Below are 13,796 nucleotides of genomic sequence, written 5' to 3'. Positions count from 1 at the left end.
ACCTAGATTCATCGGCTGAATTGCAAGAAAACAGCAGAATTCTGCACGAAATCATCAAAATTCTTACAGAAATCCGCATATTTCGATGCAAAACGACGATTTCTCGCCGATTTTCGTTGTTTTCTGGCATGAATTCGCAAAGAAGAGCACGAAATCTACAAAATCATGACATTTTACCAAGATTCAACGGCTGAATTGCAAGAAAACAGCAGAATTCTGCACGAAATCATCAAAATTCTTAGAGAAAACCGCATTTTTCGATGCAAAACGACGATTTCTCGCTGATTTTCGTTGTTTTCTATCTTGAATTCGCAAAGAAGAGCACGAAATCTACAAAATCATGACATTTTACCAAGATTCAACGGCTGAATTGCAAGAAAACAGCAGAATTCTGCACGAAATCGTCAAAATTCTTAAAGAAAACCGCATATTTCGATGCAAAACGACGATTTCTCGCCGATTTTCGTTGTTTTCTGGCTTGAATTCGCAAAGAAGAGCACGAAATCTACAAAATCATGACTTTTTACCAAGATTCAACGGCTGAATTGCAAGAAAACAGCAGAATTCTGCACGAAATCATCAAAATTCTTAGAGAAAACTGCATATTTCGATGCAAAACAACGATTTCTCCCCGATTTTCGTTGTTTTCTATTTTGAATTCGCCAAGAAGAGCACAAAATCTACAAAATCATGACTTTTTACCTAGATTCAACGGCTGAATTGCAAGAAAACAGCAGAATTCTGCACGAAATCATCAAAATTCTTACAGAAAACCGCATATTTCGATGCCAAACAACGATTTCTCGCCGATTTTCGTTGTTTTCTATTATGAATTCGCCACGAAGAGCACGAAATCTACAAAATCATGACTTTTAACCTAGATTCAACGGCTGAATTGCAAGAAAACAGCAGAATTCTGCACGAAATCATCAAAATTCTTACAGAAAACCGCATATTTCGATGCAAAACGACGATTTCTCGCCGATTTTCGTTGTTTTCTGGCTTGAATTCGCAAAGAAGAGCACGAAATCTACAAAATCATGACTTTTTTCCAAGATTCAACGGCTGAATTGCAAGAAAACAGCAGAATTCTGCACGAAATCATCAAAATTCTTACAGAAAACCTCATATTTCGATGCAAAACGACGATTTCTCGCCGATTTTCGTTGTTTTCTGGCATGAATTTGCAAAGAAGAGCACAAAATCTACAAAATCATGACTTTTTACCAAGATTCAACGGCTGAATTGCAAGAAAACAGCAGAATTCTGCACGAAATCATCAAAATTCTTAGAGAAAACCGCATATTTCGATGCAAAACGACGATTTCTCGCCGATTTTCGTTGTTTTCTGGCTTGAATTCGCAAAGAAGAGCACGAAATCTACAAAATCATGACTTTTTACCAAGATTCAACGGCTGAATTGCAAGAAAACAGCAGAATTCTGCACGAAATCATCAAAATTCTTAGAGAAAACTGCATATTTCGATGCAAAACAACGATTTCTCGCCGATTTTCGTTGTTTTCTATTTTGAATTCGCCAAGAAGAGCACGAAATCTACAAAATCATGACTTTTTACCTAGATTCAACAGCTGAATTGCAAGAAAACAGCAGAATTCTGCACGAAATCATCAAAATTCTTACAGAAAACCGCATATTTCGATGCCAAACAACGATTTCTCGCCGATTTTCGTTGTTTTCTATTATGAATTCGCCAAGAAGAGCACGAAATCTACAAAATCATGACTTTTTACCTAGATTCAACAGCTGAATTGCAAGAAAACAGCAGAATTCTGCACGAAATCATCAAAATTCTTACAGAAAACCGCATATTTCGATGCAAAACGACGATTTCTCGCCGATTTTCGTTGTTTTCTGGCATGAATTTGCAAAGAAGAGCACGAAATCTACAAAATCATGACTTTTTACCAAGATTCAACGGCTGAATTGCAAGAAATCAGCAGAATTCTGCACGAAATCATCAAAATTCTTAGAGAAAACCGCATATTTCGATGCAAAACGACGATTTCTCGCCGAGTTTCGTTGTTTTCTGGCTTGAATTCGCAAAGAAGAGCACGAAATCTACAAAATCATGACTTTTTACCAAGATTCAACGGCTGAATTGCAAGAAAACAGCAGAATTCTGCACGAAATCATCAAAATTCTTAGAGAAAACTGCATATTTCGATGCAAAACAACGATTTCTCGCCGATTTTCGTTGTTTTCTATTTTGAATTCGCCAAGAAGAGCACGAAATCTACAAAATCATGACTTTTTACCTAGATTCAACGGCTGAATTGCAAGAAAACAGCAGAATTCTGCACGAAATCATCAAAATTCTTACAGAAAACCGCATATTTCGATGCCAAACAACGATTTCTCGCCGATTTTCGTTGTTTTCTATTATGAATTCGCCAAGAAGAGCACGAAATCTACAAAATCATGACTTTTTACCTAGATTCAACGGCTGAATTGCAAGAAAACAGCAGAATTCTGCACGAAATCATCAAAATTCTTACAGAAAACCGCATATTTCGATGCAAAACGACGATTTCTCGCCGATTTTCGTTGTTTTCTGGCATGAATTTGCAAAGAAGAGCACGAAATCTACAAAATCATGACTTTTTACCAAGATTCAACGGCTGAATTGCAAGAAAACAGCAGAATTCTGCACGAAATCATCAAAATTCTTACAGAAAACCTCATATTTTGATGCAAAACGGCGATTTCTCGCCGATTTTCGTTGTTTTCTGGCTTGAATTCGCAAAAAAGAGCACGAAATCTACAAAATCATGACTTTTTACCAAGATTCAACGGCTGAATTGCAAGAAAACAGCAGAATTCTGCACGAAATCATCAAAATTCTTAGAGAAAACTGCATATTTCGATGCAAAACAACGATTTCTCGCCGATTTTCGTTGTTTTCTATTTTGAATTCGCCAAGAAGAGCACGAAATCTACAAAATCATGACTTTTTACCTAGATTCAACGGCTGAATGCAAGAAAACAGCAGAATTCTGCACGAAATCATCAAAATTTTTACAGAAAACCGCATATTTCGATGCCAAACAACGATTTCTCGCCGATTTTCGTTGTTTTCTGGCTTGAATTCGCAAAAAAGAGCACGAAATCTACAAAATCATGACTTTTTATCAAGATTCAACAGCTGAATTGCAAGAAAACAGCAGAATTCTGCACGAAATCATCAAAATTCTTAGAGAAATCTGCATATTTCGATGCAAAACAACGATTTCTCGCCGATTTTCGTTGTTTTCTATCTTGAATTCGCCAAGAAGAGCACGAAATCTACAAAATCATGACTTTTTACCTAGATTCATCGGCTGAATTGCAAGAAAACAGCAGAATTCTGCACGAAATCATCAAAATTCTTACAGAAAACCGCATATTTCGATGCAAAACGACGATTTCTCGCCGATTTTCGTTGTTTTCTGGCTTGAATTCGCAAAGAAGAGCACGAAATCTACAAAATCATGACTTTTTATCAAGATTCAACGGCTGAATTGCAAGAAAACAGCAGAATTCTGCACGAAATCATCAAAATTCTTAGAGAAAACTGCATATTTCGATGCAAAACAACGATTTCTCGCCGATTTTCGTTGTTTTCTATCTTGAATTCGCCAAGAAGAGCACGAAATCTACAAAATCATGACTTTTTACCTAGATTCAACCGCTGAATTGCAAGAAAACAGCAGAATTCTGCACGAAATCATCAAAATTCTTACAGAAAACCGCATATTTCGATGCAAAACGACGATTTCTCGCCGATTTTCGTTGTTTTCTGGCAGAATTCGCAAAGAAGAGCACGAAATCTACAAAATCATGACATTTTACCAAGATTCAACGGCTGAATTGCAAGAAAACAGCAGAATTCTGCACGAAATCATCAAAATTCTTAGAGAAAACCGCATATTTCGATGCAAAACGACGATTTCTCGCTGATTTTCGTTGATTTCTATCTTGAATTCGCAAAGAAGAGCACGAAATCTACAAAATCATGACATTTTACCAAGATTCAACGGCTGAATTGCAAGAAAACAGCAGAATTCTGCACGAAATCGTCAAAATTCTTAGAGAAAACCGCATATTTCGATGCAAAACGACGATTTCTCGCCGATTTTCGTTGTTTTCTGGCTTGAATTCGCAAAGAAGAGCACGAAATCTACAAAATCATGACTTTTTACCAAGATTCAACGGCTGAATTGCAAGAAAACAGCAGAATTCTGCACGAAATCATCAAAATTCTTAGAGAAAACTGCATATTTCGATGCAAAACAACGATTTCTCGCCGATTTTCGTTGTTTTCTATTTTGAATTCGCCAAGAAGAGCACGAAATCTACAAAATCATGACTTTTTACCTAGATTCAACGGCTGAATTGCAAGAAAACAGCAGAATTCTGCACGAAATCATCAAAATTCTTACAGAAAACCGCATATTTCGATGCCAAACAACGATTTCTCGCCGATTTTCGTTGTTTTCTATTATGAATTCGCCAAGAAGAGCACGAAATCTACAAAATCATGACTTTTTACCTAGATTCAACGACTGAATTGCAAGAAAACAGCAGAATTCTGCACGAAATCATCAAAATTCTTAGAGAAAACCGCATATTTCGATGCAAAACGACGATTTCTCGCCGATTTTCGTGGTTTTCTGGCTTAAATTCGCAAAGAAGAGCACGAAATCTACAAAATCATGACTTTTTACCAAGATTCAACGGCTGAATTGCAAGAAAACAGCAGAATTCTGCACGAAATCATCAAAATTCTTACAGAAAACCGCATATTTCGATGCAAAACGATTATTTCTCGCCGATTTTCGTTGTTTTCTGGCTTGAATTCGCAAAGAAGAGCACGAAATCTACAAAATCATGACTTTTTACCAAGATTCAACGGCTGAATTGCAAGAAAACAGCAGAATTCTGCACGAAATCATCAAAATTCTTACAGAAAATCGCATATTTCGATGCAAAACGACGATTTCTCGCCGATTTTCGTTGTTTTCTGGCTTGAATTCGCAAAGAGGAGCACGAAATCTACAAAATCTTGACTTTTTACCAAGATTCAACAGCTGAATTGCAAGAAAACAGCAGAATTCTGCACGAAATCATCAAAATTCTTACAGAAAACCGCATTTTTCGATGCAAAACGACGATTTCTCGCCGATTTTCGTTGTTTTCTGGCTTGAATTCGCAAAGCAGAGCACGAAATCTACAAAATCATGACTTTTTACCAAGATTCAACATCTGAATTGCAAGAAAACAGCAGAATTCTGCACGAAATCATCAAAATTCTTAGAGAAAACTGCATATTTCGATGCAAAACAACGATTTCTCGCCGATTTTCGTTGTTTTCTATTTTGAATTCGCCAAGAAGAGCACGAAATCTGTAAAATCATGACTTTTACCTAGATTCAACGGCTGAATTGCAAGAAAACAGCAGAACTCTGCACGAAATCATCAAAATTCTTACAGAAAACCGCATATTTCGATGCCAAACAACGATTTCTCGCCGATTTTCGTTGTTTTCTATTTTGAATTTGCCACGAAGAGCACGAAATCTACAAAATCATGACTTTTTACCTAGATTCAACGGCTGAATTGCAAGAAAACAGCAGAATTCTGCACGAAATCATCAAAATTCTTACAGAAAACCGCATATTTCGATGCAAAACGACGATTTCTCGCCGATTTTCGTTGTTTTCTGGCTTGAATTCGCAAAGAAGAGCACGAAATCTACAAAATCATGACTTTTTTCCAAGATTCAACGGCTGAATTGCAAGAAAACAGCAGAATTCTGCACGAAATCATCAAAATTCTTACAGAAAACCTCATATTTCAATGCAAAACGACGATTTCTCGCCGATTTTCGTTGTTTTCTAGCATGAATTTGCAAAGAAGAGCACGAAATCTACAAAATCATGACTTTTTACCAAGATTCAACGGCTGAATTGCAAGAAAACAGCAGAATTCTGCACGAAATCATCAAAATTCTTAGAGAAAACTGCATATTTCGATGCAAAACAACGATTTCTCGCCGATTTTCGTTGTTTTCTATTTTGAATTCGCCAAGAAGAGCACGAAATCTACAAAATCATGACTTTTTACCTAGATTCAACGGCTGAATTGCAAGAAAACAGCAGAATTCTGCACGAAATCATCAAAATTCTTACAGAAAACCGCATATTTCGATGCCAAACAACGATTTCTCGCCGATTTTCGTTGTTTTCTATTATGAATTCGCCAAGAAGAGCACGAAATCTACAAAATCATGACTTTTTACCTAGATTTAACGGCCGATTTGCAAGAAAACAGCAGAATTCTGCACGAAATCATCAAAATTCTTACAGAAAACCGCATATTTCGATGCAAAACGACGATTTCTCGCCGATTTTCGTTGTTTTCTGGCATGAATTTGCAAAGAAGAGCACGAAATCGACAAAATCATGACTTTTTACCAAGATTCAACGGCTGAATTGCAAGAAAACAGCAGAATTCTGCACGAAATCATCAAAATTCTTAGAGAAAACCGCATATTTCGATGCAAAACGACGATTTCTCGCCGATTTTCGTTGTTTTCTATTTTGAATTCGCCAAGAAGAGCACGAAATCTACAAAATCATGACTTTTTACCTAGATTCAACGGCTGAATTGCAAGAAAACAGCAGAATTCTGCACGAAATCATCAAAATTCTTACAGAAAACCGCATATTTCGATGCCAAACAACGATTTCTCGCCGATTTTCGTTGTTTTCTATTATGAATTCGCCAAGAAGAGCACGAAATCTACAAAATCATAACTTTTTACCTAGATTCAACGGCTGAATTGCAAGAAAACAGCAGAATTCTGCACGAAATCATCAAAATTCTTACAGAAAACCTCATATTTTGATGCAAAACGGCGATTTCTCGCCGATTTTCGTTGTTTTCTGGCTTGAATTCGCAAAGAAGAGCACGAAATCTACAAAATCATGACTTTTTACCAAGATTCAACGGCTGAATTGCAAGAAAACAGCAGAATTCTGCACGAAATCATCAAAATTCTTAGAGAAAACCGCATATTTCAATGCCAAACAACGATTTCTCGCCGATTTTCGTTGTTTTCTGGCTTGAATTCGCAAAAAAGAGCACGAAATCTAGAAAATCATCACTTTTCACTAAGATTCTACGGCTGAATTGCAAGAAAACAGCAGAATTCTGCACAAAATCATCAAAATTCTTAGAGAAAACCGCATATTTCGATGCAAAACGACGATTTCTCGCCGATTTTCGTTGTTTTCTGGCTTGAATTCGCAAAGAAGAGCACGAAATCTACAAAATCATGACTTTTTACCAAGATTCAACGGCTGAATTGCAAGAAAACAGCAGAATTCTGCACGAAATCATCAAAATTCTTAGAGAAAACTGCATATTTCGATGCAAAACAACGATTTCTCGCCGATTTTCGTTGTTTTCTATTTTGAATTTGCCAAGAAGAGCACGAAATCTACAAAATCATAACTTTTTACCTAGATTCAACGGCTGAATTGCAAGAAAACAGCAGAATTCTGCACGAAATCATCAAAATTCTTACAGAAAACCGCATATTTCGATGCAAAACGACAATTTCTCGCCGATTTTCGTTGTTTTTTGGCTTGAATTCGCAAAGAAGAGCACGAAATCTACAAAATCATGACTTTTTACCAAGATTCAACGGCTGAATTGCAAGAAAACAGCAGAATTCTGCACGAAATCATCAAAATTCTTACAGAAAACCTCATTTTTCGATGCAAAACGACGATTTCTCGCCGATTTTCGTTGTTTTCTGGCATGAATTTGCAAAGAAGAGCACGAAATCTACAAAATCATGACTTTTTACCAAGATTCAACGGCTGAATTGCAAGAAAACAGCAGAATTCTGCACGAAATCATCAAAATTCTTAGAAAAAACCGCATATTTCGATGCAAAACGACGATTTCTCGCTGATTCTCGTTGTTTTCTATCTTGAATTCGCAAAGAAGAGCACGAAATCTACAAAATCATGAATTTTTACCAAGATTCAACGGCTGAATTGCAAGAAAACAGCAGAATTCTGCACGAAATCGTCAAAATTCTTAGAGAAAACCGCATATTTCGATGCAAAACGACGATTTCTCGCCGATTTTCGTTGTTTTCTGGCTTGAATTCGCAAAGAAAAGCACGAAATCTACAAGATCATGACTTTTTATCAAGATTCAACGGCTGAATTGCAAGAAAACAGCAGAATTCTGCACGAAATCATCAAAATTCTTAGAGACAACTGCATATTACGATGCAAAACAACGATTTCTCGCCGATTTTCGTTGTTTTCTGGCTTGAATTCGCAAAGAAGAGCACGAAATCTACAAAATCATGACTTTTTACCAAGATTCAACGGCTGAATTGCAAGAAAACAGCAGAATTCTGCACAAAATCATCAAAATTCTTACAGAAAACCGCATATTTCGATGCAAGACGACGATTTCTCGCCGATTTTCGTTGTTTTCTGGCTTGAATTCGCAAAGAAGAGCACGAAATCTACAAAGTCATAACTTTTTACCAAGATTCATCGGCTAAATTGCAAGAAAACAGCAGAATTTTGCACGAAATCATCAAAATTCTTAGAGAAAACTGCATATTACGATGCGAAACAACGATTTCTCGCCGATTTTCTTTGTTTTCTGGCTTGCATTCGCAAAGAAGAGCACGAAATCTACAAAGTCATGACTTTTTACCAAGATTCATCGGCTGAATTGCAAGAAAACAGCAGAATTTTGCACGAAATCATCAAAATTCTTAGAGAAAACCGCATATTACGATGCGAAACAACGATTTCTCGCCGATTTTCGTTGTTTTCTATTATGAATTCGCCAAGAAGAGCACGAAATCTACAAAATCATGACTTTTTACCAAGATTCAACGGCTGAATTGCAAGAAAACAGCAGAATTCTGCACGAAATCATCAAAATTCTTACAGAAAACCGCATATTTCGATGCAAAACGATTATTTCTCGCCGATTTTCGTTGTTTTCTGGCTTGAATTCGCAAAGAAGAGCACGAAATCTACAAAATCATGACTTTCTACCAAGATTCAACGGCTGAATTGCAAGAAAACAGCAGAATTCTGCACGAAATCATCAAAATTCTTACAGAAAACCGCATATTTTGATGCAAAACGACGATTTCTCGCCGATTTTTGTTGTTTTCTGGCTTGAATTCGCAAAGAAGAGCACGAAATCTACAAAATCATGACTTTTTACCAAGATTCAACGGCTGAATTGCAAGAAAACAGCAGAATTCTGCACGAAATCATCAAAATTCTTACAGAAAACCACATATTTCGTTGCAAAACGACGATTTCTCGCCGATTTTCGTTGTTTTCTGGCATGAATTTGCAAAGAAGAGCACGAAATCTACAAAATCATGACTTTTTACCAAGATTCAACGGCTGAATTGCAAGAAAACAGCAGAATTCTGCACGAAATCATCAAAATTCTTAGAGAAAACCGCATATTTCGATGCCAAACAACGATTTCTCGCCGATTTTCGTTGTTTTCTGGCTTGAATTCGCAAAAAAGAGCACGAAATCTACAAAATCATCACTTTTCACTAAGATTCTACGGCTGAATTGCAAGAAAACAGCAGAATTCTGCACAAAATCATCAAAATTCTTAGAGAAAACCGCATATTTCGATGCAAAACGACGATTTCTCGCCGATTTTCGTTGTTTTCTGGCTTGAATTCGCAAGGAAGAGCACGAAATCTACAAAATCATGACTTTTTACCAAGATTCAACGGCTGAATTGCAAGAAAACAGCAGAATTCTGCACGAAATCATCAAAATTCTTACAGAAAACCGCATATTTCGATGCAAAACGACAATTTCTCGCCGATTTTCGTTGTTTTTTGGCTTGAATTCGCAAAGAAGAGCACGAAATCTACAAAATCATGACTTTTTACCAAGATTCAACGGCTGAATTGCAAGAAAACAGCAGAATTCTGCACGAAATCATCAAAATTCTTACAGAAAACCTCATTTTTCGATGCAAAACGACGATTTCTCGCCGATTTTCGTTGTTTTCTGGCATGAATTTGCAAAGAAGAGCACGAAATCTACAAAATCATGACTTTTTACCAAGATTCAACGGCTGAATTGCAAGAAAACAGCAGAATTCTGCACGAAATCATCAAAATTCTTAGAAAAAACCGCATATTTCGATGCAAAACGACGATTTCTCGCTGATTCTCGTTGTTTTCTATCTTGAATTCGCAAAGAAGAGCACGAAATCTACAAAATCATGACTTTTTACCAAGATTCAACGGCTGAATTGCAAGAAAACAGCAGAATTCTGCACAAAATCATCAAAATTCTTACAGAAAACCGCATATTTCGATGCAAGACGACGATTTCTCGCCGATTTTCGTTGTTTTCTGGCTTGAATTCGCAAAGAAGAGCACGAAATCTACAAAGTCATAACTTTTTACCAAGATTCAACGGCTGAATTGCAAGAAAACAGCAGAATTTTGCACGAAATTATCAAAATTCTTAGAGAAAACTGCATATTACGATGCGAAACAACGATTTCTCGCCGATTTTCTTTGTTTTCTGGCTTGCATTCGCAAAGAAGAGCACGAAATCTACAAAGTCATGACTTTTTACCAAGATTCAACGGCTGAATTGCAAGAAAACAGCAGAATTTTGCACGAAATCATCAAAATTCTTAGAGAAAACCGCATATTACGATGCGAAACAACGATTTCTCGCCGATTTTCGTTGTTTTCTATTATGAATTCGCCAAGAAGAGCACGAAATCTACAAAATCATGACTTTTTACCAAGATTCAACGGCTGAATTGCAAGAAAACAGCAGAATTCTGCACGAAATCATCAAAATTCTTACAGAAAACCGCATATTTCGATGCAAAACGATTATTTCTCGCCGATTTTCGTTGTTTTCTGGCTTGAATTCGCAAAGAAGAGCACGAAATCTACAAAATCATGACTTTCTACCAAGATTCAACGGCTGAATTGCAAGAAAACAGCAGAATTCTGCACGAAATCATCAAAATTCTTACAGAAAACCGCATATTTTGATGCAAAACGACGATTTCTCGCCGATTTTTGTTGTTTTCTGGCTTGAATTCGCAAAGAAGAGCACGAAATCTACAAAATCATGACTTTTTACCAAGATTCAACGGCTGAATTGCAAGAAAACAGCAGAATTCTGCACGAAATCATCAAAATTCTTACAGAAAACCGCATATTTCGTTGCAAAACGACGATTTCTCGCCGATTTTCGTTGTTTTCTGGCATGAATTTGCAAAGAAGAGCACGAAATCTACAAAATCATGACTTTTTACCAAGATTCAACGGCTGAATTGCAAGAAAACAGCAGAATTCTGCACGAAATCATCAAAATTCTTAGAGAAAACCGCATATTTCGATGCCAAACAACGATTTCTCGCCGATTTTCGATGTTTTCTGGCTTGAATTCGCAAAAAAGAGCACGAAATCTACAAAATCATCACTTTTCACTAAGATTCTACGGCTGAATTGCAAGAAAACAGCAGAATTCTGCACAAAATCATCAAAATTCTTAGAGAAAACCGCATATTTCGATGCAAAACGACGATTTCTCGCCGATTTTCGTTGTTTTCTGGCTTGAATTCGCAAAGAAGAGCACGAAATCTACAAAATCATGACTTTTTACCAAGATTCAACGGCTGAATTGCAAGAAAACAGCAGAATTCTGCACGAAATCATCAAAATTCTTACAGAAAACCGCATATTTCGATGCAAAACGACAATTTCTCGCCGATTTTCGTTGTTTTTTGGCTTGAATTCGCAAAGAAGAGCACGAAATCTACAAAATCATGACTTTTTACCAAGATTCAACGGCTGAATTGCAAGAAAACAGCAGAATTCTGCACGAAATCATCAAAATTCTTACAGAAAACCTCATTTTTCGATGCAAAACGACGATTTCTCGCCGATTTTCGTTGTTTTCTGGCATGAATTTGCAAAGAAGAGCACGAAATCTACAAAATCATGACTTTTTACCAAGATTCAACGGCTGAATTGCAAGAAAACAGCAGAATTCTGCACGAAATCATCAAAATTCTTAGAAAAAACCGCATATTTCAATGCAAAACGACGATTTCTCGCTGATTCTCGTTGTTTTCTATCTTGAATTCGCAAAGAAGAGCACGAAATCTACAAAATCATGAATTTTTACCAAGATTCAACGGCTGAATTGCAAGAAAACAGCAGAATTCTACACGAAATCGTCAAAATTCTTAGAGAAAACCGCATATTTCGATGCAAAACGACGATTTCTCGCCGATTTTCGTTGTTTTCTGGCTTGAATTCGCAAAGAAAAGCACGAAATCTACAAGATCATGACTTTTTATCAAGATTCAACGGCTGAATTGCAAGAAAACAGCAGAATTCTGCACGAAATCATCAAAATTCTTAGAGACAACTGCATATTACGATGCAAAACAACGATTTCTCGCCGATTTTCGTTGTTTTCTGGCTTGAATTCGCAAAGAAGAGCACGAAATCTACAAAATCATGACTTTTTACCAAGATTCAACGGCTGAATTGCAAGAAAACAGCAGAATTCTGCACAAAATCATCAAAATTCTTACAGAAAACCGCATATTTCGATGCAAGACGACGATTTCTCGCCGATTTTCGTTGTTTTCTGGCTTGAATTCGCAAAGAAGAGCACGAAATCTACAAAGTCATAACTTTTTACCAAGATTCAACGGCTGAATTGCAAGAAAACAGCAGAATTTTGCACGAAATCATCAAAATTCTTAGAGAAAACTGCATATTACGATGCGAAACAACGATTTCTCGCCGATTTTCTTTGTTTTCTGGCTTGCATTCGCAAAGAAGAGCACGAAATCTACAAAGTCATGACTTTTTACCAAGATTCAACGGCTGAATTGCAAGAAAACAGCAGAATTTTGCACAAAATCATCAAAATTCTTAGAGAAAACCGCATATTACGATGCGAAACAACGATTTCTCGCCGATTTTCGTTGTTTTCTATTATGAATTCGCCAAGAAGAGCACGAAATCTACAAAATCATGACTTTTTACCAAGATTCAACGGCTGAATTGCAAGAAAACAGCAGAATTCTGCACGAAATCATCAAAATTCTTACAGAAAACCGCATATTTTGATGCAAAACGACGATTTCTCGCCGATTTTTGTTGTTTTCTGGCTTGAATTCGCAAAGAAGAGCACGAAATCTACAAAATCATGACTTTTTACCAAGATTCAACGGCTGAATTGCAAGAAAACAGCAGAATTCTGCACGAAATCATCAAAATTCTTACAGAAAACCGCATATTTCGTTGCAAAACGACGATTTCTCGCCGATTTTCGTTGTTTTCTGGCATGAATTTGCAAAGAAGAGCACGAAATCTACAAAATCATGACTTTTTACCAAGATTCAACGGCTGAATTGCAAGAAAACAGCAGAATTCTGCACGAAATCATCAAAATTCTTAGAGAAAACCGCATATTTCGATGCAAAACGACGATTTCTCGCTGATCTTAGTTGTTTTCTATCTTGAATTTGCAAAGGAGAGCACGAAATCTACAAAATCATGACTTTTTACCAAGATTCAACGGCTGAATTGCAAGAAAACAGCAGAATTCTGCACGAAATCGTCAAAATTCTTAGAGACATATTTCGATGCAAAACGACGATTTCTCGCCGATTTTCGTTGTTTTCTGGCTTGAATTCGCAAAGAAGAGCACGAAAT

The sequence above is a fragment of the Gnatocerus cornutus genome, unplaced genomic scaffold (genome assembly GCF_029298725.1).
Source record: "Gnatocerus cornutus isolate USDA-ARS CGAHR unplaced genomic scaffold, icGnaCorn1.1 ctg00000025.1, whole genome shotgun sequence".
In the NCBI taxonomy this organism is placed as follows: Eukaryota; Metazoa; Arthropoda; class Insecta; order Coleoptera; family Tenebrionidae; genus Gnatocerus; species Gnatocerus cornutus.
This window is presented reverse-complemented; position numbering follows the sequence as displayed.